This window comes from Procambarus clarkii, chromosome 31, assembly GCF_040958095.1.
Source record: "Procambarus clarkii isolate CNS0578487 chromosome 31, FALCON_Pclarkii_2.0, whole genome shotgun sequence".
Classification (NCBI taxonomy): Eukaryota; Metazoa; Arthropoda; class Malacostraca; order Decapoda; family Cambaridae; genus Procambarus; species Procambarus clarkii.
Genome location: NC_091180.1, coordinates 18192352 through 18216980, shown reverse-complemented (window position 1 = coordinate 18216980; position 24629 = coordinate 18192352). Strand labels below are relative to the sequence as shown.

Here is a 24629-nt window from a genome sequence, read left to right as displayed (position 1 = left end):
GGTTGGATTACCCAACAATACAAACTACTCCCTAACTGCCATTAAGAGCAGATTTATAACACAACTCACTTAATACGACTCTGTAATTTGACCATAAATGAACCTTTGTAACGCTTAAATGGTTTGTTGGGTAATTATACAGGCCGCAATTATTATGGATCGGGACGAAGTAAGAGTCCAATAAGAGCCTGGTACGACTCTCTATAGCTCTCTAATGCTCTTGGATCCCTTCTTCAGGTACTGACTTGACTCTTAGAATATATATTTGAGGGAACAATTATAGAGAAAATAGAATCTAATGTATCTTTTAATTTTCGTGGTATATTATGAAGGGTTCAAGTTCCTCTGTCTCTCTCTCTCTCTCACTATCTCTCTTTCTCTCTCTCTCTCTCTCTCTCTCTCTCTCTCTCTCTCTCTCTCTCTCTCTCTCTCTCTCTCTCTCTCTCTCTCTCTCTCTCTCACTCTATGCATCTCTCTCTCTCTGTCTCTCTCTCTCACTCTATGCATCTCTCTCTCTCTGTCTCTCTCTCTCTCTCTCTCTCTCTCTCTCTCTCTCTCTCTCTCTCTCTCTCTCTCTCTCTCTCTCTCTGTTCTTCCCTCGTCTCTCACTCTTCTCTCCATGAGTCTCTCATCTCTCTCATCTACCTATATGTCTCATCTTCCTCCTCCTCTCCCACACCCACTTTCCCCATTCCCGTTGGAGGAGGATTGGGTTCTGTTGTGGAAAAGCCTTCCTATCCCTCCCACTGTCTATCCCGTCCCTAGGAAGAGGGCTAGCACCCATCCATCCACTGTCCATCCCTGAAAGGGTTTAACCAAGAGATTAAAGCAACGTAATGGAACTGGTCCGTCCACCAGTTGAATGGGGGCTTTCTATCCCTATCGATCTATTCTTCTGAAGTATAATGGCGCTGGTCGAGAAGGCTGTTGTGTCTAGCGTGGTGTTGAGGCGGTGGGATCAACCATGTTATGACCTAAGCATCAAAGAAAAGCTGGAAAAGACCCAGTAATATATAACACAGCTAATGCTAGGATCGTATTAGCTGTTGCATCTTGCAATACAGTAGTTATTGTTGTCGTTATTAACGAGCTATTGCGTCTGCCAATCAGATTATTGTTTTTAGAAAACATCGGCAATTAGATTATCTCCGGAAAGTGTAAATCGGACAATTCCTTAATGGCGCAGTGGTAACACACACCCCGCACTATTGCCAGCGATTTGGCATGGGTTCGAGTCCTGGTCAGCTATCATTAACTGTTTGTCCCTGTTCGCCCAGCAGTAATTGGGTATCTGTTAACCGACTGCTGGGTCGTGTTCCAGGGAAAACTAGTGGTTAAGGGAGCCGGTCGGCCGAGCGGACAGCACGCTGGACTTGTGATCCTGTGGTCCTGGGTTCGATCCCAGGCGCCGGCGAGAAACAATAGGCAGAGTTTCTTTCACCCTATGCCCCCCTGTTACCTAGCAGTAAAATAGGTACCTGGGTGTTAGTTAGCTGTCATAGGTTGCTTCCTGGGGGTGGAGGCCTGGTCGAGGACCGGGCCGCGGGGACACTAAAAAGCCCCGAAATCATCTCAAGATAACCTCAAGAAGATAACTACTACATAATAACAATTAAAACGCATAAACGACCATATACTACAGGAGTAAAAACTACCCTCCCCCCCCCCCCTGCACGGAGATCTTCTCCAAGAGCAACAACAAGCCTACAAAGACACGAATGTGGGCAAATGAACAAATCCACAAGGGCCGTGACGAGGATTCGAACCTACGTTCGAGAGCATCCCAGACGCTGCCTTAATCGACTGAGCTACGACATGGTAAAAGAATTAAAACCAGAAATTCGACTGAATGTGGGCTGTGTTTCCACGCCCGCTTGGTAAATGTCAGCCCAATCACTTTGACATAGGCAAAGGCTCAATATATCCCTTAAACAAACAGTCTCCTATAGTGATATCCTGACCAGTAACACCGAAATAGTAGAGATTAAGATTAGATTAGAAATAGATTAAGATTAGACATAGCCAAAGCACTTCACATGAAACATTCACAATTAGCCTCTGCCAAGGTACTAGGTTCCACCAAGGTACTATCAACAAACAATAGTTAGCAAGAGTGGTACTCGAACAAGGGGACACACGTGGAAACTGTGAATGAGCCACAGACACATTATCATTTTATTTTCAGTGTCAGAATAGTTTATAAATGGAATGTACTAGGCTCAGGAACCTGTACACCAGTTGACTGACAGTTGAGAGGCGGGACCAAACAGTCGAAGCTCAACCACCGTAAGCACAATTAGGCTAGTACACACACACACACACACACACACACACACACACACACACACACACACACACACAAACACACAAACACACACACACACACACAAACACACACACACACACACACACACACACAAACACACACACACACACATTTATAACCAGCCAGGACGCCGCTCACTGGACTAACAGTTTTCCAGACTTGACAGTAAACCCGCGCAGATTATATTGTTTAGAGAGCCGTTGTAAAGAGCATTACACACGCGGGGTATTCACTTACGCGTCCGCCTACTGCCTCCCGCACACCTCTAAATTATGTAACTTGCTGCCAACATAACTCAAGGAAAACAATTTCTCTTGGATTCCCGAATTATTTTACATAATCTAATGTGCATTTAATTTCGCTAACGGCTCTTGACATTTTGCAACAATTTCTGTTAACGTTCATGAGGTTATGTTGTGGTGGTGAGGCGGGAACAGGAGCGGACCTGTCCTCACCCGGACCCGGGATCGACGTCACACTCCAACATTTACTACGGGCTCACCATAGCCCGTGCTGCTTGGAACTTTTTGTTCCAAGTAGCGAATCTTGAACAACAACTCCAACACCATATTATGCTATGGTAGTTATGGTGCCACATATGGTGCCACATATGGTGCCTCGCTGTGGTGCCACACATGGTGCCACACTTTGGTGCCACACATGATGCCACCTCTTGGTGCCACACTTTGGTGCCTCGCCGTGGTGCCACACTTTGGTGCCTACAGTCGTGATTAACCCGACAGGCCTATACAACAGACCAACAGATAAACAGCAGAACGACCGGTTAACAGTCCAATTGACCGGGAAATCAAATAGCAGCTTAGACGCGTGACAGACAGCAGCACAACTCACAAACACAACTCACAAACACAACTCACACACCTGCTGAAAATAAACAAAACGCTGTTTCATTTGGGTTATTTTCTTTCAGTCGTTACCAATTAGCAATTCATGCTCTTGAGTTATGTGTGCGTATATGTGTGTTCTGAAAGTAATAACACATATTTACCAAGAGTTCTTGGGTAAATATGTAGGTTTTCTGTGGAATGTTGTGGGTTTACTGGAGAGTTCTGAGGTCTCCAGGAAGGTGTCATTGTCTTTACAGACATGGAACTTTTGTGTGATAGAGATGGAGCACTGAACATTGTGAACGAGGGACTGAACACCGCTGTGAACGAGGGACTGAACACCGCTGTGAACGAGGGACTGAACACCGCTGTGAACGAGGGACTGAACACCGCTGTGAACGAGGGACTGAACACCGGTTTGAACAAGAGACACTGAACACCGCTGTGAACAAGACTGAACACCTAGGCCTACACGAGGCATACACAGGGTTGCTCAGACATCAACCAAACCTTCAGAAATAATAGTACATATATTGACTATGAATGGAACGTACAAAACATGTACTGTTAAACCCTTAAAAGAAAGTCTACGCTTTGTACTGGTGATTCTGCCAACAAACAATGCAACAAACAAACCAAACCTCTCCTAGGCCTATGCCCAACCACTTGGGCTGGACGGTAGAGCGACGGTCTCGCTTCATGCAGGTCGGCGTTCAATACCCGACCGTCCACAAGTGGTTGGGCACCATTTCTTCCCCCCCCCCCCTCCCGGTCCCATCCCAAATCCTTATCCTGACCCCCTTCCCAGTGCTATATAGTCGTAATGGCTTGGCGCTTTCCCCCTGATAGCTCACTCCCTCTGGGCATATGTACTAAATTAGGCCTATGATAAGGTATAATTACTCCAAGGTTTGTTTATCTAAGCCTAGGCTGGTGTTCGGTCATGCTGTGTACGAACTGTGTAAAATGTGGGACTTTTCTTCTGTGAAAAAAAGTCAAGTTTTCATTCATTAGTAATTAAGTCAAAAGTTTTTTGTCAAAAATTAAATCAAAATTTCGGTGGCATATACATACACATACACTTGTGTGCTCAAACACATTAAACATACTCACATGTTTGTATGTATACTCTCATAAAACACCCGAATGCATACATGTATAAAATGCACTTATACATAAACACTCATTTTTGTAAAATACACTCATATTGGTGTAGTATATGCATAAACACAAACGCTTACACATATCTACACATATCCACATATACATAAAACATACACACACACATAAAACACTCACAAACACACACACACATAAAACACATAATTTAAAAAACCACCCACACACACATCAAAAACACTCACACAACTCTATATACATAAACATTACCACACAATATTAAACTCATTGTCTAACACAACATTTGGTTCTCAAAACAAACTCTATATATATATTTATTCAACCCAGGACTCTCTTTCCGTTTCAAGTTCATAGATGCGACACATAATTAAATTTGGCGGAAATTTTTGAAGTTTTACCATTCCCAAAATACTTTGCGAATGAAAAAGGTTGAAAAGTCTCGCCAGCGATGCAATCACATTAGCTGTTTCTTTCCGTGCAATCTGTGCAATCTGTGCAACAGAACCCATATTTTCAGAGTCAGATGACTTTGGGATTAAATGGCGAAGTTTAACTCCGTCCTGTTGCATGTATGAATTTTTTGGGCGCCGTGTGTGTGTGTGTGTGTGTTTTGAAGGAATATGCATGTGTGTGTGTTCGTTTATTTGTGCCTGCAGGATCGAGCTCAGGCTCTTGAACCCCCGCTTTTGTAGCCGTTGGTTGTATAATGCAATGACCTCTGACCTATTTCCCTATCATACCTGCTTTTAAAGTTATGAATGACGCTTGCCTCCACAACCAACTGCTTCAGGTCAGTCCATTTACCCACTACCATTACGCTAAAGGAAAACTTTCTAAGGATTTTTAAAGGAAAACGTTGTGTGTGTGTGTGTGTGTACTCACCTAGTTGTGTTTGCGGGGGTTGAGCTCTGGCTCTTTGGTCCCGCCTCTCAACCGTCAATCAACAGGTGTACAGATTCCTGAGCCTATCGGGCTCTGTCATATCTACACTTGAAACTGTGTATGGAGTCAGCCTCCACCACATCACCCCCTAATGCATTCCATTTGTCAACCACTCTGACACTAAAAAAGTTCTTTCTAATATCTCTGTGGCTCATTTGGGCACTCAGTTTCCACCTGTGTCCCCTTGTGCGTGTTCCCCTTGTGTTAAATAGACTGTCTTTATCTACCCTATCAATCCCCTTCAGAATCTTGAATGTGGTGATCATGTCCCCCCTAACTCTTCTGTCTTCCAGCGAAGTGAGGTTTAATTCCCGTAGTCTCTCCTCGTAGCTCATACCTCTCAGCTCGGGTACTAGTCTGGTGGCAAACCTTTGAACCTTTTCCAGTTTAGTCTTATCCTTGACTAGATATGGACTCCATGCTGGGGCTGCATACTCCAGGATTGGCCTGACATATGTGGTATACAAAGTTCTGAATGATTCTTTACACAAGTTTCTGAATGCCGTTCGTATGTTGGCCAGCCTGGCATATGCCGCTGATGTTATCCGCTTGACATGTGCTGCAGGAGACAGGTCTGGCGTGATATCAACCCCCAAGTCTTTTTCCTTCTCTGACTCCTGAAGAATTTCCTCTCCCAGATGATACCTTGTATCTGGCCTCCTGCTCCCTACACCTATCTTCATTACATTACATTTGGTTGGGTTAAACTCTAACAACCATTTGTTCGACCATTCCTTCAGCTTGTCTAGGTCTTCTTGAAGCCTCAAACAGTCCTCTTCTGTTTTAATCCTTCTCATAATTTTAGCATCGTCCGCAAACATTGAGAGAAATGAATCGATACCCTCCGGGAGATCATTTACATATATCAGAAACAAGATAGGACCGAGTACAGAGCCCTGTGGCTCTGTGTGACTTCACGCCAATCGGAGGTCTCACCCCTCACCGTAACTCTCTGCTTCCTATTGCTTAGATACTCCCTTATCCACTGGAGCACCTTACCAGCTACACCTGCCTGTCTCTCCAGCTTATGTACCAGCCTCTTATGCGGTACTGTGTCAAAGGCTTTCCGACAATCCAAGAAAATGCAGTCCGCCCAGCCCTCTCTTTCTTGCTTAATCTGTGTCACCTGATCGTAGAATTCTATCAAGCCTGTAAGGCAAGATTTACCCTCCCTGAATCCATGTTGGCTGTGTGTGTGTGTTTACTAGTTGTGTTTACTAGTTGTGTTTTGCGGGGCTTTGCTCTTTCGGCCCGCCTCTCAACTGTCAATCAACTGTTTACTAACTACTTTTTTTTTTCCCCCACACCACACACACACCCCCCAGGAAGCAGCCCGTGACAGCTGACTAACTCCCAGGTACCTATTTACTGCTAGGTAACAGGGGCACTCGGTGAAAGAAACTTTGCCCATTTGTTTCTGCCTCGTGCGGGAATCGAACCCGCGCCACAGAATTACGAGTCCTGCGCGCTATCCACCAGGCTACGAGACCCCTACAGGGTGTGTGTGTGTGTGTGTGTGTGTGTGTGTGTGTGTGTGTGTGTGTGTGTGTGTGTACTCACCTAGATGTACTCATCTAGTTATATTTGCGAGGGCTGAGCTTCCGAAATGGAACCTTGTATCTGGGCTCCAGTTCCCCTACACAAATTTCCATTACTTTACATTTGCTCGAGTTAAACTCTAATAGCCATTTGTTGGACTATTCCTTGAGTTTGTCCGAGTCATCTAGAAGTCTTTTGCTGCCCTCCTCGGGCTTAATCCTTCTCACAATTTTAGCATCGTCAGTGAACATTGAGAGGAACGAGTCTATGCCCCCCGGCAAATGTACAAGAAGTGCACTCACCTTTCTTTTCTTAGGACAGGGGTCACCGCCTTATAACACGTAGTGGCACCAAAATACACAGAAACAAGAGAGTGACACTCTAACACACCGTAAAGGGAGATGCCAAAAAGTTAAGATAATTCTAAGAGTGAAAATACAATGGAAAAAGAGAACACTAAATATGATGAACCACTTGAACGTTTCAGTCCGTCCTGGACCATTCTCAAGCCGATTGTCGACTTGAGAATGGTCCAGGATGGACCGAAACGTCGTCGTCCCTTCACTTTCTAGTGTGTTATCTTGAGGTTATCTTGAGATGATTTCGGAGCTTTAGTGTCACCGCGGCCCGGTCCTCGACCAGGCCTCCACCCCCAGGAAGCAGCCCGTGACAGCTGACTAGCACCCAGGTACCTATTTTACTGCTAGGTAACAGGGGCACAGGGTGAAAGAAACTTTGCCCATTGTTTCTCGCCGGCGCCCGGGATCGAACCCGGGACCACAGGATCACAAGTCCAGCGTGCTGTCCGCTCGGCCGACCGGCCTGGTCAACATACTTCAGCCACGTTATTGTGACTCATCGCCTGCACTTAATAAGAAGTGAAGATTCTGAGGGAAAACCATTCCGTCCCTATATATAGCGACATAGGCGCCAAGGGAAGCATTAGCCCATGGACTGACAGTGCCCAAAAGGCAAAGCAAAACTCAACTGAAATTTAGAACACAGGGAACATTCGGTGTTTACAAACAAAAAAAACCCAGTACAGTACATATGAATTAGGAGAATAATTGGAAAACAAATATAAGAATATGAGAATAGGGAGCCGGTCGGCCGAGCGGACAGCACGCTGGACTTGTGATCCTGTGGTCCCGGGTTCGATCCCAGGCGCCGGCGAGAAAGAATGGGCAGAGTTTCTTTCACTCTATGCCCCTGTTACCTAGCAGTAAAATAGGTACCTGGGTGTTAGTCAGCTGTCACAAGCTGCTTCCTGGGGGTGGAGGCCTAGTCGAGGACCGGGCCGCGGGGACACTAAAAAGCCCCGAAATCATCTCAAGATAATCTCAAGATATGATAAATCTGAAACTTAAGTATCAAACTAAATTGTTCCATTTACATCAAACGCTTAGAAGCGATCAACTGCCTTTACAAATACATGGATTCAGCAAACTGTTAAGCTTACTGCATCGTGATGGAAAGCATTCTACCTTGCCATACAAGACACCTCGTCTCAAGCTAGCAAAAATACATACATGAATACAAACAAAAAATATATTCATACATACATATAACTGCATACGTACACATAAATATATACATACAACTGCATAAGTACAAATGCATAAATACATACAACTGCATACGCACAAATACATAAATATATACAAATACATAAATACATACAACTGCATACATTCAAATACATAAATATACATACATATACATGCATGCAAAAAGTACACGCTGTATACTACACACGCACAAAATATAAAGCAAAGAATTTCAAGTTGGAATATAAAAATGAAATGAGAATTTGCTTGTTGCCACCGGGAGTCGTGTGGACTGACTGGGAAAATGTCAACACGATACTCACATGTTTTCATTGACAAAGTCGTTCCGTGTAAACTCAATTATAACTTACAAGCCTTTCTGTGAGAAGACATACATGTGTACTTAGCTATCTGTACCGGCAAGATCGAGCTGTGGTTCTTGGACCCTGTATTTCCAACCGCTAGTTAAGTGCAAATATATTTTGTTTATAAAGGAGTTTGCTTCTATAAACTAATTTACATAACTTTATTGTCTTATTCTAACGGTAGAAATACTTTTCTAGCATGTGTGTGTGTGTGTGTGTGTGTGTGTGTGTGTGTGTGTGTGTGTGTGTGTGTGTGTGTGTACTCACCTAGTTGTGTTTGCGGGGGTTTAGCTTTAGCTCTTTGGTCCCGCCTCTCAACCGTCAATCAACAGGTGTACAGGTTCCTGAGCCTATTGGGCTCTATCATATCTACACTTGAAACTGTGTGTGTGTGTGTGTGTGTGTGTGTGTGTGTGTGTGTGTGTGTGTGTGTGTGTGTGTGTGTGTGTGTACTCACCTAGTTGTACTCACCTAGTTGTGTTTGCGGGGGTTGAGCTCTGGCTCTTTGGTCCCGCCTCTCAACCGTCAATCAACAGGTGTACAGATTCCTGAGCCTATCGGGCTCTGTCATATCTACACTTGAAACTGTGTATGGAGTCAGCCTCCACCACATCACCCCCTAATGCATTCCATTTGTCAACCACTCTGACACTAAAAAAGTTCTTTCTAATATCTCTGTGGCTCATTTGGGCACTCAGTTTCCACCTGTGTCCCCTTGTGCGTGTTCCCCTTGTGTTAAATAGACTGTCTTTATCTACCCTATCAATCCCCTTCAGAATCTTGAATGTGGTGATCATGTCCCCCCCTAACTCTTCTGTCTTCCAGCGAAGTGAGGTTTAATTCCCGTAGTCTCTCCTCGTAGCTCATACCTCTCAGCTCGGGTACTAGTCTGGTGGCAAACCTTTGAACCTTTTCCAGTTTAGTCTTATCCTTGACTAGATATGGACTCCATGCTGGGGCTGCATACTCCAGGATTGGCCTGACATATGTGGTATACAAAGTTCTGAATGATTCTTTACACAAGTTTCTGAATGCCGTTCGTATGTTGGCCAGCCTGGCATATGCCGCTGATGTTATCCGCTTGATATGTGCTGCAGGAGACAGGTCTGGCGTGATATCAACCCCCAAGTCTTTTTCCTTCTCTGACTCCTGAAGAATTTCCTCTCCCAGACGATACCTTGTATCTGGCCTCCTGCTCCCTACACCTATCTTCATTACATTACATTTGGTTGGGTTAAACTCTAACAACCATTTGTTCGACCATTCCTTCAGCTTGTCTAGGTCTTCTTGAAGCCTCAAACAGTCCTCTTCTGTTTTAATCCTTCTCATAATTTTAGCATCGTCCGCAAACATTGAGAGAAATGAATCGATGTGTGTGTGTGTGTGTGTGTGTGTGTGTGTGTGTGTGTGTGTGTGTGTGTGTGTGTGTGTGTGTGTGTGTGTGTGTGTGTGTGTGCGTGCGTGGGCCGTTCAACATCAGTGAAGCAAAATAATGAGGGAAATTGCTTTCCAGGAATGGCATATCGGCCGTGACGATCTGAACGGCCAAGACGCGTCCAGAACGTGAGGACATGATCACCTGGCCTAGACGAACCTGTCACTTTCAGCACGTGACATGTTTTCTGTCTGTCTCACGTCACTTTCAGTCACACCGCTACACATTCATCTTATTGTCATGGTATATATTCACCTTCACATCACTTTCCAGCACATCCATACATCCATACACCTTCACAACACATTCCAATACAAGTATACACCTTCACATCACTTTCCAGCACATCCATACATCTATACACCTTCACAACACATTCCAATACAAGTATACACCTTCACATCACTTTCCAGCACATCCATACATCCATACACCTTCACAACACATTCCAATACAAGTATACACCTTCACATCACTTTCCAGCACATCCATACATCCATACACCTTCACAACACATTCCAATACAAGTATACACCTTCACATCACTTTCCAGCACATCCATACATCTATACAACCCCACATCAGGTGGAAACTTAATACCCACATGAGCCACAGGGACGTTAAAAAGAACTTTTTCAGTGTCAGAGTAGTTAACGGATGGAATGCATTAGGCAGTGATGTGGTGGAGGCAGACTCCATACACAGTTTCAAATGTAGACATGATAGAGCCCAGTAGGCTCTGGAACCGTGTACACCAGTTGATTGACAGTTGAGAGGCGGGACCAAAGAGCCAGAGCTCAACCCCCGCAAGCACAATTAGGTGAGTACATCACCTTCCAATATATCTATACACCTCAAAATCACCTTCAAATACAGCTAATCACATTCAATTAATCTTCCATTACATATTTGCTCGTTCGAATTACCTTGCAATTCCTACACGTATTCACGGCACCATCTAATGCCTATTAATTACTACCGATGTCCCATATTCAGGACAAAATCAAAATAAGTCGAAATCAAAAATCAAAATTCAGGATCAAAATAAATCAAACATTCTGGAAAACTGTTGACCAGACCACACACTAGAAGTTGAAGGGACGACGACGTTTCGGTCCGTCCTGGACCATTGTCAAGTCTCAATCGACTTGAGAATGGTCCAGGACGGACCGAAACGTCGTCGTCCCTTCAACTTCTAGTGTGTGGTCTGGTCAACATACTTCAGCCACGTTATTGTGACTCATCGCCTGCATTCTGGAAAACTATGAAGTAAAACATTGCAAAATACATTCATTTAGCCGTGCAAATGCAACAAACGCACATACATATAATCTTTGCAACATAGAAAATACACATTCTGTACATAGCATAGCAAACACATTCATTAAGGTTGTAACATATTGTCTCTAAACCTCGATGATGAGAATGGAAAAATAGTGTAAATAGTTCCTTCTTGCCCTGGGGATAAGTAATTGGAGGCAGCATAATTACCCCTTCAGGTGATTAAGTACGAGAGACAAGGCTGCTGTAACTTGCGCTTCTGGCTGTGACGACCTTCAGCCCTCATCTGTGATGAGTAGTTGGATTGTCTAGTGCAATACAGCTGAATTGTCTATTGTAATAGTTGTTGCATTGTCTATTGCAATAGTTATTGTTTTGTCTATTGCATTACAGCTGAATTGTCTATTGCAATAGTTGTTGCATTGTCTATTGCAATATTTGTATTGTCTATTGCATTACAGCTGAATTGTCTATTGCAATAGTTGTTGCATTGTCTATTCCAATATTTGTATTGTCTATTGCAGTACAGTTGTTGTATCGTCTATTGCAGTACAATTGTTGTAGTGTCTATTGCAGTGTAATTGTTGTATTGTCAATTGCAAACAATACAGGTGTTGTATATTCGAATGGTATTAATGTATACTACAAGATTGTCTATTGCAATAGTATAATTACTTTTGCAATAATTTAAAATCGATTGCAATAGTTGTAAGGTCAATAGTTTTATTGTTAATAGTTTTATAGTCAATACTTGTATTACCCGGTATTGGGGGGAGCCGAGCGGACAGCACGCTTGACTTGTGATCCTGTGGTCCCGGGTTCAATCCCGGGCGCCGGCGAGAAACAATGGGCAGAGTTTCTTTCACCCTATGCCCTGTTACCTAGCAGTAAAATAGGTACCTGAGTGTTAGTCAGCTGTCACGGGCTGCTTCCTGGTGGTGGAAACCTGGTCGAGGACCGGGCCGCGAGGACACTAAAGCCCCGAAATCATCTCAAGATATCCTCAAGACAGCCCCAGGCTTCGAACTGAGGATGCTGGAGTTACTACTCTATGATGGCTGGCTTGTTGCACAGAGACTGTGTATTGCTACACTCTGAGGGTCATCTGCACAACCAGTCCTCTTAAAAATAACGTCACTTTTGGCTCGTATGCGCGGCGCTATGGCCAAATTTGGACGTAATTTGAAATGAAATAGACTTACAAAAGTGACGTCCGTTTTCTGTTTGAGTCGTCCGGCTTACTCTGTAAGGTTAGAATAGATGACTTTCAATTAACGTTTTGAAACTTTATGAGAATTTCCTGCCCACCTAACATATCAGAGGACCCTTAACTTACTGTTGTTGAAAAAAAAATCTCAAATTTATTTTCATTTTTTTTTCATTTTCAAATTACGTCCATATTCGGCCATACGGGCAAACGGCTAAAAGCGACGTTCTTTTTAAGAGGACAGGTTGATGTATAGTAGATGGTCTATGTATAATGAATATATTATGTATAGTGAATGTCCTTGATAAGACCAGGTAAGTAAGCCACCCACCTGGGGAGTGGATAGACGTTGAACTCCTGCAGAGCAACCTGTCCTCAGGCCAGGCTGAAGACAGGTTGCGACGTTCTTTTTAAGAGGACAGGTTGACCTGCCTGTACTGAAACATGTTTCCTTGGCCACTGACCCGTTGAATATATTGCATGATCCCTTTTACTTGTTGAGCTTCTGCATGATAATACGCTGCAAGCATTGCTTTCCTCATCGCCGCTCCCAGCAACAGCCTGGTGGACCAGACTCTCACAAGTCGAGCCTGGCCTCGGGCCGGGCTTGGGGAGTAGAAGAACTCCCAGAACCCCATCAACCAGGTATCAACCTCACTCAGCTCGATGCAACATGCAAATCTCCATCAAATATGATATTGCAAGTCAATGACCTTCAAGCATTAAGTGCCAGTGACACACTGCCTAATATTGATACCCCTTGGATCATCAGCGTTCATTGAACGTTCAATTAACGTTAAGTAGTGTTCACTGGGATATTTCTTAATGAAACGCTCGTGTCCTAAGGACTATAGTCATCCTCCGTTATTAAATGTTGTTTCCCTTCTATGTATTTCGTGTTAGAGCGAAACATTTCGAACAACAGTTAATCATTCCAACTATATGCAATAATGCCAATACATTTGCATAATTTTGCAATGTTGCAAAACTTGGACAATCTAAGAATGCTGCAAATAATAAATTAATAGGGAATACAAATTATTCCAAATGATAAATCACAAACAGGTGATTGCGGGTGAGTTAAACCAAACGATCACAATTAGGTAGTTATTAATAGGTAATTACAAATAGAAAATTAGTCGAACTAAGTTATTTTTTCTCGAAACTTTATAACAGCTGTTTGCGTTAGATTGAGTACAAGCTTAGAGTGAGTGCAAGCTTAGATTGAGTGCAACCTTAGATTGAGTGCAACCTTAGATTGAGTGCAAGCTTAGATTGAGTGCAAGCTTAGATTGAGTGCAATCTTAAATTGAGTGCAAGCTCTCAATAAACGTGCTTGAACTTGAGTGCAAGCGTCAGACTCTAACAAGCACTGAAACGACCTCATCAAAGGATACTTTCAATTAAAAAAAAAATGTTGCAAGAACATAACAAACTCAGTAACAACCATTAGGAGGATTGCTATGCTCTGGGTACCCCCAAGCGCACGCCTTAGCCCACTACGCCACGACATGGCAAAAGCAACATTGTCTTCAAAAGCAATATTGACCTTTAATGCAACGAAACATATCGCCAGAGGGCACCTTTAATGCAACGAAATATATCCCCATCTCATTTTTGTTGCAACTTGTGCATGCATTGCATACTCATCTGAATATCTGGTGTCATGTATATATGCATGTGGCCTTGGGTGCGATAAGACCGCCGTCGGGAGTCAAAAAGGTTTATGAACTCCTCTCACGATGAGATCGGAGCCTCTCTGCTCTATAAACCTTACAATAAAACTGAGATCCCGTTCGGCGGTTGCGGGGTTTATCAAACAAGAGTTTTATAGTGTTTACTCTGAATGCGGCGGCAGATTCGTTTTTGATCGTGTGTTTTACCCTAGCGATGTTTTCTCTACCGTCTCTTTCTCTTACAAAGCTTATTAGTATGAAAGGTGTTCGTATGAAAGGTGTTCGTACGAAAGGTGTTCGTACGAAAGGTGTTCGTACGAAAGGTGTTCGTCCGAAAGGTGTTCGTACGAAAGGTGTTCGTCCGAAAGGTGTTCGTTCGAAAAATGTTCGTTTGAAAACGATTCTTATAACCCGTTGAGTGGTTGAGAGGGGATTTTTAAGCCCTTCTGAACAAAGGACAGAAGAGAAAAAAAAAAGTAATTCAACTATGTAGACTTTGGATGTTTTCCTACAGATGAACATTTTATTGAACCACATAGTGTTGTCCCCTCCAGTTTAACCCTATTAGGGATGCCAAGTGTTGAAAGTTTCAGAAATGCATTTAGGCATTGAGCATCTATCGTTTTTCAAAAGCAAAAACCAAAATTTTCTACCACAACCACCACAACCCCCCATATCTCACCTACTACCACAATTGCTACCCCAAGTATCACTACCTCATTCACTCTCCACGCAAATCCCCCACAACTTCCCACTGCACTCATTCAAGGGGGATTAATGGTCTGAGGGGATTATTATAGTGAGAGTTGGTATACTACGAGTCTTCGTGGGTCGTCCACGACGGTCCTCTCCGATAGGTAATGTATCACAGCCTACACAGGTAAAGACATCTCTTCCTCCTCCTCTTCCCCCTCAACTGTTACTGCTTTCTTATTTGTCTTGCCTCCTAAAGGTAAACTCATTATCTATTTTAAGCTATGGTACACCATGATCATGGTACGCTGGTGTATTAATACTACGGTATTCGCGGTACGTAGAGACAATGGTACGCCTGGAATGCACCATAATTCTGAGGGGGTCATTCCTGAGTGAGGTACATTGACCTGACCTGCGGCCACCACTGGCCAGCCTCCACCACTCAGGTGGCTCTGATGGGCAGGTGATCACAGGTTGAATACCTTGGTTAAGCTTCCAGCAACACATTACTCGCCTCATGTCTCTCTCTCATTCCTGTCATCTCATTCACCTCATCTCTCTCATTGTGTCAGACTCTCTTCCTTCATATTGGCCCTTCTCTGTGGCTTCGTCTGTTCCTCTCTCTTCCCTTTCTTTACCACCATTCACATCTTTAACCCTTTCTGACCTCTCTTACATTATATATTTGTCCTACATGTCTTAATTCTGCCTTTTGTCTCACTTTTGTGCTTTATTTTCTTTATGTACTTTATCTCTTTCACCCCCTCCCCCCCCCCCCTATCATGGTACTATCCTATCTGCTCTATACATGCTTTATCCTCTCAGTCTGTTCCTCACCCTTCCACCTCTTCCCTCTTCCTTTCCTCATGGAACATGTGTTCAGCTCTAATGGGATGAACACTTGAGATGTGTTCAGCTCTACTAAGATGAACACCGAGATGTGTTCATTTCCACTAAGATGAACACTGAGATGTGTTCATTTCTACTAAGATGAACACCGAGATGTGTTCATTTCCACTAAGATGAACACTGAGATGTGTTCATTTCTACTAAGATGAACACCGAGATGTGTTCATTTGTACTAAGATAAACACCGAGATGTGTTCATTTCTACTAAGATAAACACCGAGATGTGTTCATTTCTACTAAGATGAACACCGAGATGTGTTCATTTCTACTAAGATGAACACCGAGATGTGTTCATTTCTACTAAGATGAACACCGAGATGTGTTCATTTCTACTAAGATGAACACCGAGATGTGTTCATTTCTACTAAGATGAACACCGAGATGTGTTCATTTCTACTAAGATGAACACCGAGATGTGTTCATTTCTACTAAGATGAACACCGAGATGTGTTCATTTCTACTAAGATGAACACCGAGATGTGTTCATTTCTACTAAGATGAACACCGAGATGTGTTCATTTCTACTAAGATAAACACTAAGATGTGTTCATTTCTACTAAGATGAACACCGAGATGTGTTCATTTCTACTAAGATGAACACTAAGATGTGTTCATTGTTACTAAGATCTCTACTAAATATATAAAAAAAAATAAAAATAAACACACATTATATAAATAACTCAAATATTTTCCCCAGGACAGACTGACACGAAAACCTATAATCCTATGTTTAAAATGACTACGAAAAAAAAATCACATTTCAAAAAACTATAAATTGCCTTTTGAGGACACAATTTTGGTGTGGAAATTATTACAAAATTAATATAACTCTAATTTCATATTTTTAATTTAAAAACAGGACCAAAAAAAAATATCCTAGTGTGCAGCACGGAACAAAAAAATAAATTTAAATATCCTTTTAGTTAGAAATTTATGACACAACAATTTTTTACATAAATTGTTTCCCCCAATTTGACAATAACTTCCAGAGCCGGAAATAATGCCTCGCTCCCATTAGCAACGGAGCGTTGAAAAAAAAAATTTAAATAGGCTTTTCGGCCCATTAAAATTAATTGGTTGGACGGTAAACAGACAGTGTCCAAGTGTGTGATTATCCTGGCCCCTCGTTTGGGGGTTTGCTTTTACATAGAGTTTACTTGTAAACAGTTTACAAGTTGAGTTTACTTGTAAACAGTTTACAAACTGAGTTTCCATGTAAACAATTTACAAGTTGAGTTTACTCGTAAACAGATTACAAGTTGAGTTTACTCGTAAATAGTTTACAAGTTGAGTTTCCACTTAAACAGTTTACAAGTTGTTTCCGCGTAAACAGTTTGCAAGTTGTTTCTGTGTAAACAGTTTACAAGTTGAGTTTCCACGTAAATAGTTTACAAGTTGTTTCCGCGTAAACAGTTTACAAGTTGAGTTTCCACGTAAACAGATTACAAGTTCAGTTTCCACGTAAACAGTTTACAAGTTCAGTTTCCACGTCAACAGTTTACAAGTTCAGTCTCCACGTAAACAGTTTACAAGTTCAGTTTCCACGTAAACAGTTTACGTAGCGAGAAAGGAGTTAACGGGATGGAAAGAGGTTGCCCTTGTCCATTTGGTTTATTCCCTTCATAATCTTATATGTTGGGATCATGTCTCCTTCGTTTCATCTATCCTCCAAGGTTAAGAGGTCCGGTTCCTTCAACCGTCCTCATTTAACCCTCTTAGCTCTGGCACCAATCTTGTAGAAACAAATTTGCACTTTTTCTATATTTCATGATTTAAAAAGATACGGATTCCATGCCGGTGCTGCGTATTTGAATTATTGTCTAACAAAACTGTGTAGGTAGCCTTGAAGGAGTATATATGTTTATAATGACATTCTAATGTCCGCCAGCGTCCCACACGCCGCTGATGGCACCCTGTCTATGTGTGCCTTTGGTGTTAGTTTTCGATGGCTTCTAGCTTTTCTTTCTCCCTTCCCCATCTCCTTTACCTTACAATTGTTGGGACTGAACATCAGCAATAATTTTCTTGCCCACTCCGGGAGTTTGTCAGGTTTTTTGACATTCCTCAAAAGCTTTGCATCGCGGGAGCCTGAACGTCAGACAGCAGCTAGGAAGGCGGGTCCAAGAGCTATCACCTCGATCCTCCAGACACAAGGAGGATTGTAAATGCACATACACCATTCCACTCCCCTGCACACACACACACATTCACTCACACACACACACACACACACACACACACACACAAGGTTTGCCACCAGACTAGTACCTGAGCTGAGAGGTATGAGCTACGAGGAGAGACTACGGGAATTAAACCTCACTTCGCTGGAAGACAGAAGAGTTAGGGGGGACATGATCACCACATTCAAGATTCTGAAGGGGATTGATAGGGTAGATAAAGACAGTCTATTTAACACAAGGGGAACACGCACAAGGGGACACAGGTGGAAACTGAGTGCCCAAATGAGCCACAGAGATATTAGAAAGAACTTTTTTAGTGTCAGAGTGGTTGACAAATGGAATGCATTAGGAAGTGATGTGGTGGAGGCTGACTCCATACACAGTTTCAAGTGTAGATATGACAGAGCCCGATAGGCTCATGAATCTGTACACCTGTTGATTGACGGTTGAGAGGCGGGACCAAAGAGCCAGAGCTCAACCCCCGCAAACACAACTAGGTGAGTACACACACACACACACACACACACAGTATCTTTTATGACGTATATCAAAAGATACACAGTATCTTTGTTTCTTCTGTCCCACCAGTTGATTGATAGTCGAGAGGCGGGACCAAAGAGCCGAAGCTCAACCCTCGCAAGCACAACTAGGTAAGTATACACACATTCTACCTCCCACCTCACTGACATATTCACTCCCTCTCTTACACTGAGTCATTCACTCCCTCTCTTACACTGAGTCATTCACTCCCTCTCTTACACTGAGTCATTCACTCCCTCTCTTACACTGAGTCATTCACTCCCTCTCTTACACTGAGTCATTCACTCCCTCTCTTACACTGAGTCATTCACTCCCTCTCTTACACTGAGTCATTCACTCCCTCTCTTACACTGAGTCATTCACTCCCCTCTCTTGCACTGAGTCATTCACTCCCTCTCTTACACTGAGTCCTTCACTCCCTCTCTTACACTGAGTCATTCACTCCCTCTCTTACACTGAGTCATTCACTCCCTCTCTTGCACTGAGTCATTCACTCCCTCTCTTACACTGAGTCATTCACTTTCTTACACTGAGTCATTCACTCCCTCTCTTACACTGACTGTTGCAAACTCATTCACACTCTTCCAAAGAAACTTCCACTCACTCACTACCTTGCAATGAATCATGTTATTTCACTTTGTTGTGCTTCATTCTGCAATTATTCAAGAACACTGCATTGCAGAACATTAATTAATGCATTTTTCACATTTCGCCTCGCTGAACGATCATTTTTTTTTAAATATAGCTAACTAAAATGTCCCAAAAAAGCCAATATCAAAAGAGTCGCCGTTTATGTTCAGTTTGATATAACGAATTCATAGTTACGCCTAAATGAATAAATTCCTGAGAGAATTATGTGCAACATATTGCATTTATTGCAGATTTAATCACAGCTTTGCATAATGCAACATTAGCCTGACGCTGCGAGTGTTCGATGGTCTTACTCAACAGGTGTTGCTTCACCCATCTTGTGTTTCGGGGAATATTTTTAACCTTCAATTTATCTGTGACAAGATCTAATCCCTGTGATGTTAAATAGCTGATTATTGATCAATTATTTGATGAATAATTTATTTGGTTCCATAGAGATAATTAGCATCGAAAAAAATCAATAATGCATGTGAATTTTCCCTATATACACATTTTGAGCAAATATCAATGCATATTAATATTAATAAAACAATTACTGAAGATAATTATATCTCTTCAATAAAATATCGAGCTTATTAGGAAAGAAACGGTCTGTGAGATAGCAATTATCTTGGTAGTTAAAGTCTGTATTCATCTAGTTGTATTCACCTAGTTGTGCTTGTGGGGGGGGGGTTGAGCTCTGCTCTTTCGTCCCGCCTCTTAACTGTCAATCAACTGTTACTACTATTTTTTTTTCACTTACACACACACACACACACTACATACACAGTTTCAAATGTAGATATGATAGAGCCCAATAGGCTCAGGAATCTGTATACCAGTTGATTGACAGTTGAGAGGTGGGACTAAAGAGCCAAAGCTCAACCCCCACAAGCACAAATAGGTGAGTACACACAGGAAGCAGCCCGTAACAGCCGTCTAACTCCCAGGTACCTACTTACTGCTAGGTAACAGGGGCATCAGAGTGAAAAGAAACTCTGCCCATTTGTCTCTGCCGGCGCCGGAAATCGAATCCGGGCCGCAGGATTACGAGTCCCGCGCGCTGTCCACTCAGCTACAAGACCCCTTCTGTGAGTGGCTAAGGTCGTGGTACGAGGCACTCCACCAGCAACACACTCTGGGGAGAGTGTTGTCATCACTTCCAAACGACTCTTTGGGATATTGGTACTCAACCCGGCAAAGTATCTCCTTGTGTTTCAACGACCCAATTGGACCTTCAGTTTGCCGACAAGTGCTCTCATTATATCTGTGCTAAATCTGAACATTTGTCTCGTATGTATATTCTTAGTTGCTGTAAGAATGTTGTACGTATGGATCATGTCTCCTTTCTATCTTCCCAGCTTCTGCATAGTATGTGTGTGTGTGTGTGTGTGTGTGTGTGTGTGTGTGTGTGTGTGTGTGTGTGTGTGTGTGTGTGTGTGTGTGTGTGTGTGTAGGGTATGATAAGGGATCAGCAGTGATCAGGGGAGCTGAGTGGTGATTGGCAGCTGGTCAGAGGAAGACAGTTGACCAATCAGGACACCGCCTGATGAACCAAGCGCAGGCAACAGCTGCAGGCAGTTTAGAAACTTTTCCCGCTACTGTGAAGATGAGTGGAAGGCTGGCAACCCCCAGTTACTGTCATGAGTGTCAAGATGCTTCGTTTATGAGGCGTGTGTGTGTGTGTGGTGTGTGTGTGTGTGTGTGTGTACTCACCTAATTGTACTCACCTAATTGTGCTTGCGGGGGTTGAGCTCTGGCTCTTTGGTCCCGCCTCTCAACCGTCAATCAACTGGTGTACAGATTCCTGAGCCTATTGGGCTCTATCATATCTACATTTGAAACTGTGTATGGAGTCAGCCTCCACCACATCAGTTCCTAATGCATTCCATTTACTAACTACTCTGACACTGAAAAAGTTCTTTCTAACGTCTCTGTGGCTCATTTGGGTACTCAGCTTCCACCTGTGTCCCCTTGTTCGCGTCCCACCAGTGTTGAATAGTTCATCCTTGTTTACCCGGTCGATTCCCCTGAGGATTTTGTAGGTTGTGATCATGTCCCCTCTTACTCTTCTGTCTTCCAGTGTCGTGAGGTGCATTTCCCGCAGCCTTTCCTCATAACTCATGCCTCTTAGTTCTGGGACTAGTCTAGTAGCATACCTTTGGACTTTTTCCAGCTTCGTCTTGTGCTTGACAAGGTGCGGGCTCCATGCTGGGGCCGCATACTCCAGGATTGGTCTTACATATGTGGTGTACAAGATTCTGAATGATTCCTTACACAGGTTCCTGAACGCCGTTCTGATGTTAGCCAGCCTCGCATATGCCGCAGACGTTATTCTCTTTATGTGGGTTTCAGGAGACAGGTTTGGTGTGATATCAACTTCTAGATCTTTCTCTCTGTCTGTTTCATTAAGTACTTCATCTCCTATTCTGTATCCTGTGCCTGGCCTCCTGTTTCCACTGCCTAGTTTCATTACTTTGCATTTACTCGGGTTGAACTTCAACAGCCATTTGTTGGACCATTCACTCAGTCTATCCAGGTCATCTTGTAGCCTCCTACTATCATCCTCTGTTTCAATCCTCCTCATAATTTTTGCATCGTCGGCAAACATTGAGAGGAACGAATCTATACCCTCTGGGAGATCATTTACATATACCAGAAACAGTATAGGTCCAAGGACTGACCCCTGCGGGACTCCACTTGTGACGTCTCGCCAATCTGAGACCTCACCCCTCACACAGACTCGTTGTCTCCTGTTGCTTAGGTATTCCTCTATCCACCGGAGTACCTTCCCTCTCACTCCAGCCTGCATCTCCAACTTTCGCACTAGCCTCTTGTGTGGCACTGTATCAAAGGCTTTCTGACAATCCAAAAATATGCAGTCTGCCCACCCTTCTCTTTCTTGCCTTATTTTTGTTGCCTGGTCGTAGAATTCAAGTAACCCTGTGAGGCAGGACCTGCCATCCCTGAACCCATGTTGATGCTGTGTTACAAAGTTCCTTCGCTCCAGATGCTCCACTAGTTTTTTTCGCACAATCTTCTCCATCAGCTTGCATGGTATGCAGGTTAGGGACACTGGCCTGTAGTTCAGTGCCTCCTGTCTATCCCCTTTCTTGTATATCGGGACTACGTTAGCTGCTTTCCAAATATCTGGCAGTTCCCCTGTTGCCAGTGATTTGTTATACACTATGGAGAGTGGTAGGCTCAGTTCTCTTGCTCCTTCCTTTAGAAGGAGCAAGAGTGTGTTTGTGTGTGTGTGTGTGTGTGTGTGTGTGTGTGTGTGTGTGTGTGTGTGTGTGTGTGTGTGTGTGTGTGTGTGTGTGTGTGTGTGTGTCCAACCACATATCATAATTATATACAAGAAAAACACAACATAAACACTGTATATACAACCTACATATAGCCAATACTACATCAATGTCAGTGAGGTTAATATACATCAATGAGGAAAACATACATCAATAAGGCAAACATCAATAAAACATACATCAATAAGGCAAACATCAATAAAACATACATCAATAAGACAAACATCAATAAAACATACATCAATAAGGCAAACATCAATAAAACATACATCAATAAGGCAAACATCAATAAAACATACATCAATAAGGCAAACATCAATAAAACATACATCAATAAGGCAAACATCAATAAAACATACATCAATAAGGCAAACATCAATAAAACATACATCAATAAGGCAAACATCAATAAAACATACATCAATAAGACAAACATCAATAAGACAAACATCAATGCAGCAATGCTCGTCAAACGACTATCCATTACTGAATGGAATAAATCTACAAGGTCAATATTAATATTTTTATGGTAATCCGGGCGATACTTCGCCAGGCGGAGGCAGCCCCAAGTGAGAGAGAGCACTAGCACCGATAATTAACTTTACCTCACGCTAATTTCAATATGGAAATTGGAATGAGTAATATTATACGAGAATATATATATATATTATATATATATATATATATATATATATATATATATATATATATATATATACATATATATACATACATATATATATATATATATATATATATATATATATATATATATATATATATATATATATATATATGTTTATTGATATACTTTGTTAATAATAATGATAAATATTAAAAATAATTTATTAAATATACAAAAGATTATTATTTTTTATATTTTAATAAAAAATTATTTTTAAATAAATAATTTATGATAAAATTAAATAATTTTAATTTAATTAAAAAAATTTTTAATAATGGTCTCAAAATGTGTACATTTAATGCGGGTACTAATATACAAAGCGTTTCGGCCTTGTTAAACATAATTGTTAAGAGGCAGAGGGGGGGGGGGGGTAAGGGGGGGTGATGGCCTCTGGGGTATGCCTAAACACTGGCAACACTGACAGCTCAACACAACCAGCATTACCAACAACGACAACAGCACTCAACCATCAATTGACAGCAATAGTCAACATATATACTGACAGCATTTGGCACTTGCACTCAGCCAAGGGAGCCACTCAGGAGGCCTGGTCGACGACCGGGCCGCGGGGACCCTAATCCCCGGAAGCACCTCAAGGTAACCTCAAGGTAAGGTGTCGGCCGAGCGGACAGCACGCTGGACTTGCGATCCTGTGGTCCTGGGTTCGATCCCAGGCGCCGGCGAGAAACAATGGGCAGAGTTTCTTTCACCCTATGCCCCTGTTACCTAGCAGTAAAATAGGTACCTGGGTGTTAGTCAGCTGTCACGGGCTGCTTCCTGGGGGTGGAGGCCTGGTCGAGGACCGGGCCGCGGGGACACTAAAAGCCCCGAAATCATCTCAAGATAACCTCAAGAAGGTAGCCAATACTGACAGCTGAGGTCACTGTGATACTCAAAGTTCCACACAAACACTTTGTTTTCAACCAACAAAGACGACATTGATATGGAAGGATACCAAACACTACCGTCAATAACGTGTTTATATGATGCTACTCACCTTCCCGGTGCGTAGTTGTAGTTAGTCCGGACCTGGAGGCGCGTAGCGGCACACGAACGACACAAGATATTCGTAAACAATAAGAAAATAACAGCGCGGAGTTGAACACGTCACTTATGGCGGGGTGTTGTCGCAGAGTGTTATAGAAGGATAAGAAAGTTCCGCAGGAATATGTTCTATGCGTCGCTGAAACAGCGCCATCTGTTGGTGGTGGGGGAAGATGTTTCAGTCAGCCCTGGCATCGCGGTCACGTTTTCTTCTCGTAGGTGTATTTGCTGGTTGGTTAATAAGCTATTGTGTTGGTCTTAATATCCCAACAGAGGGTGATTAACGTTAAGGAAAGCAAAATACGTTTTCCTTAGATGGGATCAAAGCGCT

General features: G+C 42.7%; 1 protein-coding gene across 2 annotated transcripts in view; it reads right to left on the bottom strand.

Moving 5' to 3' along the window:
- LOC123758679 (uncharacterized) overlaps positions 1-24381 on the bottom strand; it is a 465943-nt gene extending 441562 nt beyond the window's left edge. For both annotated transcript variants that reach the window (XM_069334423.1, XM_069334425.1), the window contains exon 1: positions 24252-24381. The gene's annotated coding sequence lies outside the window, so the exon portion shown is untranslated. The remainder of the gene's footprint in view (positions 1-24251) is intronic.
- Between the last annotated feature and the right edge of the window lie 248 nt (positions 24382-24629).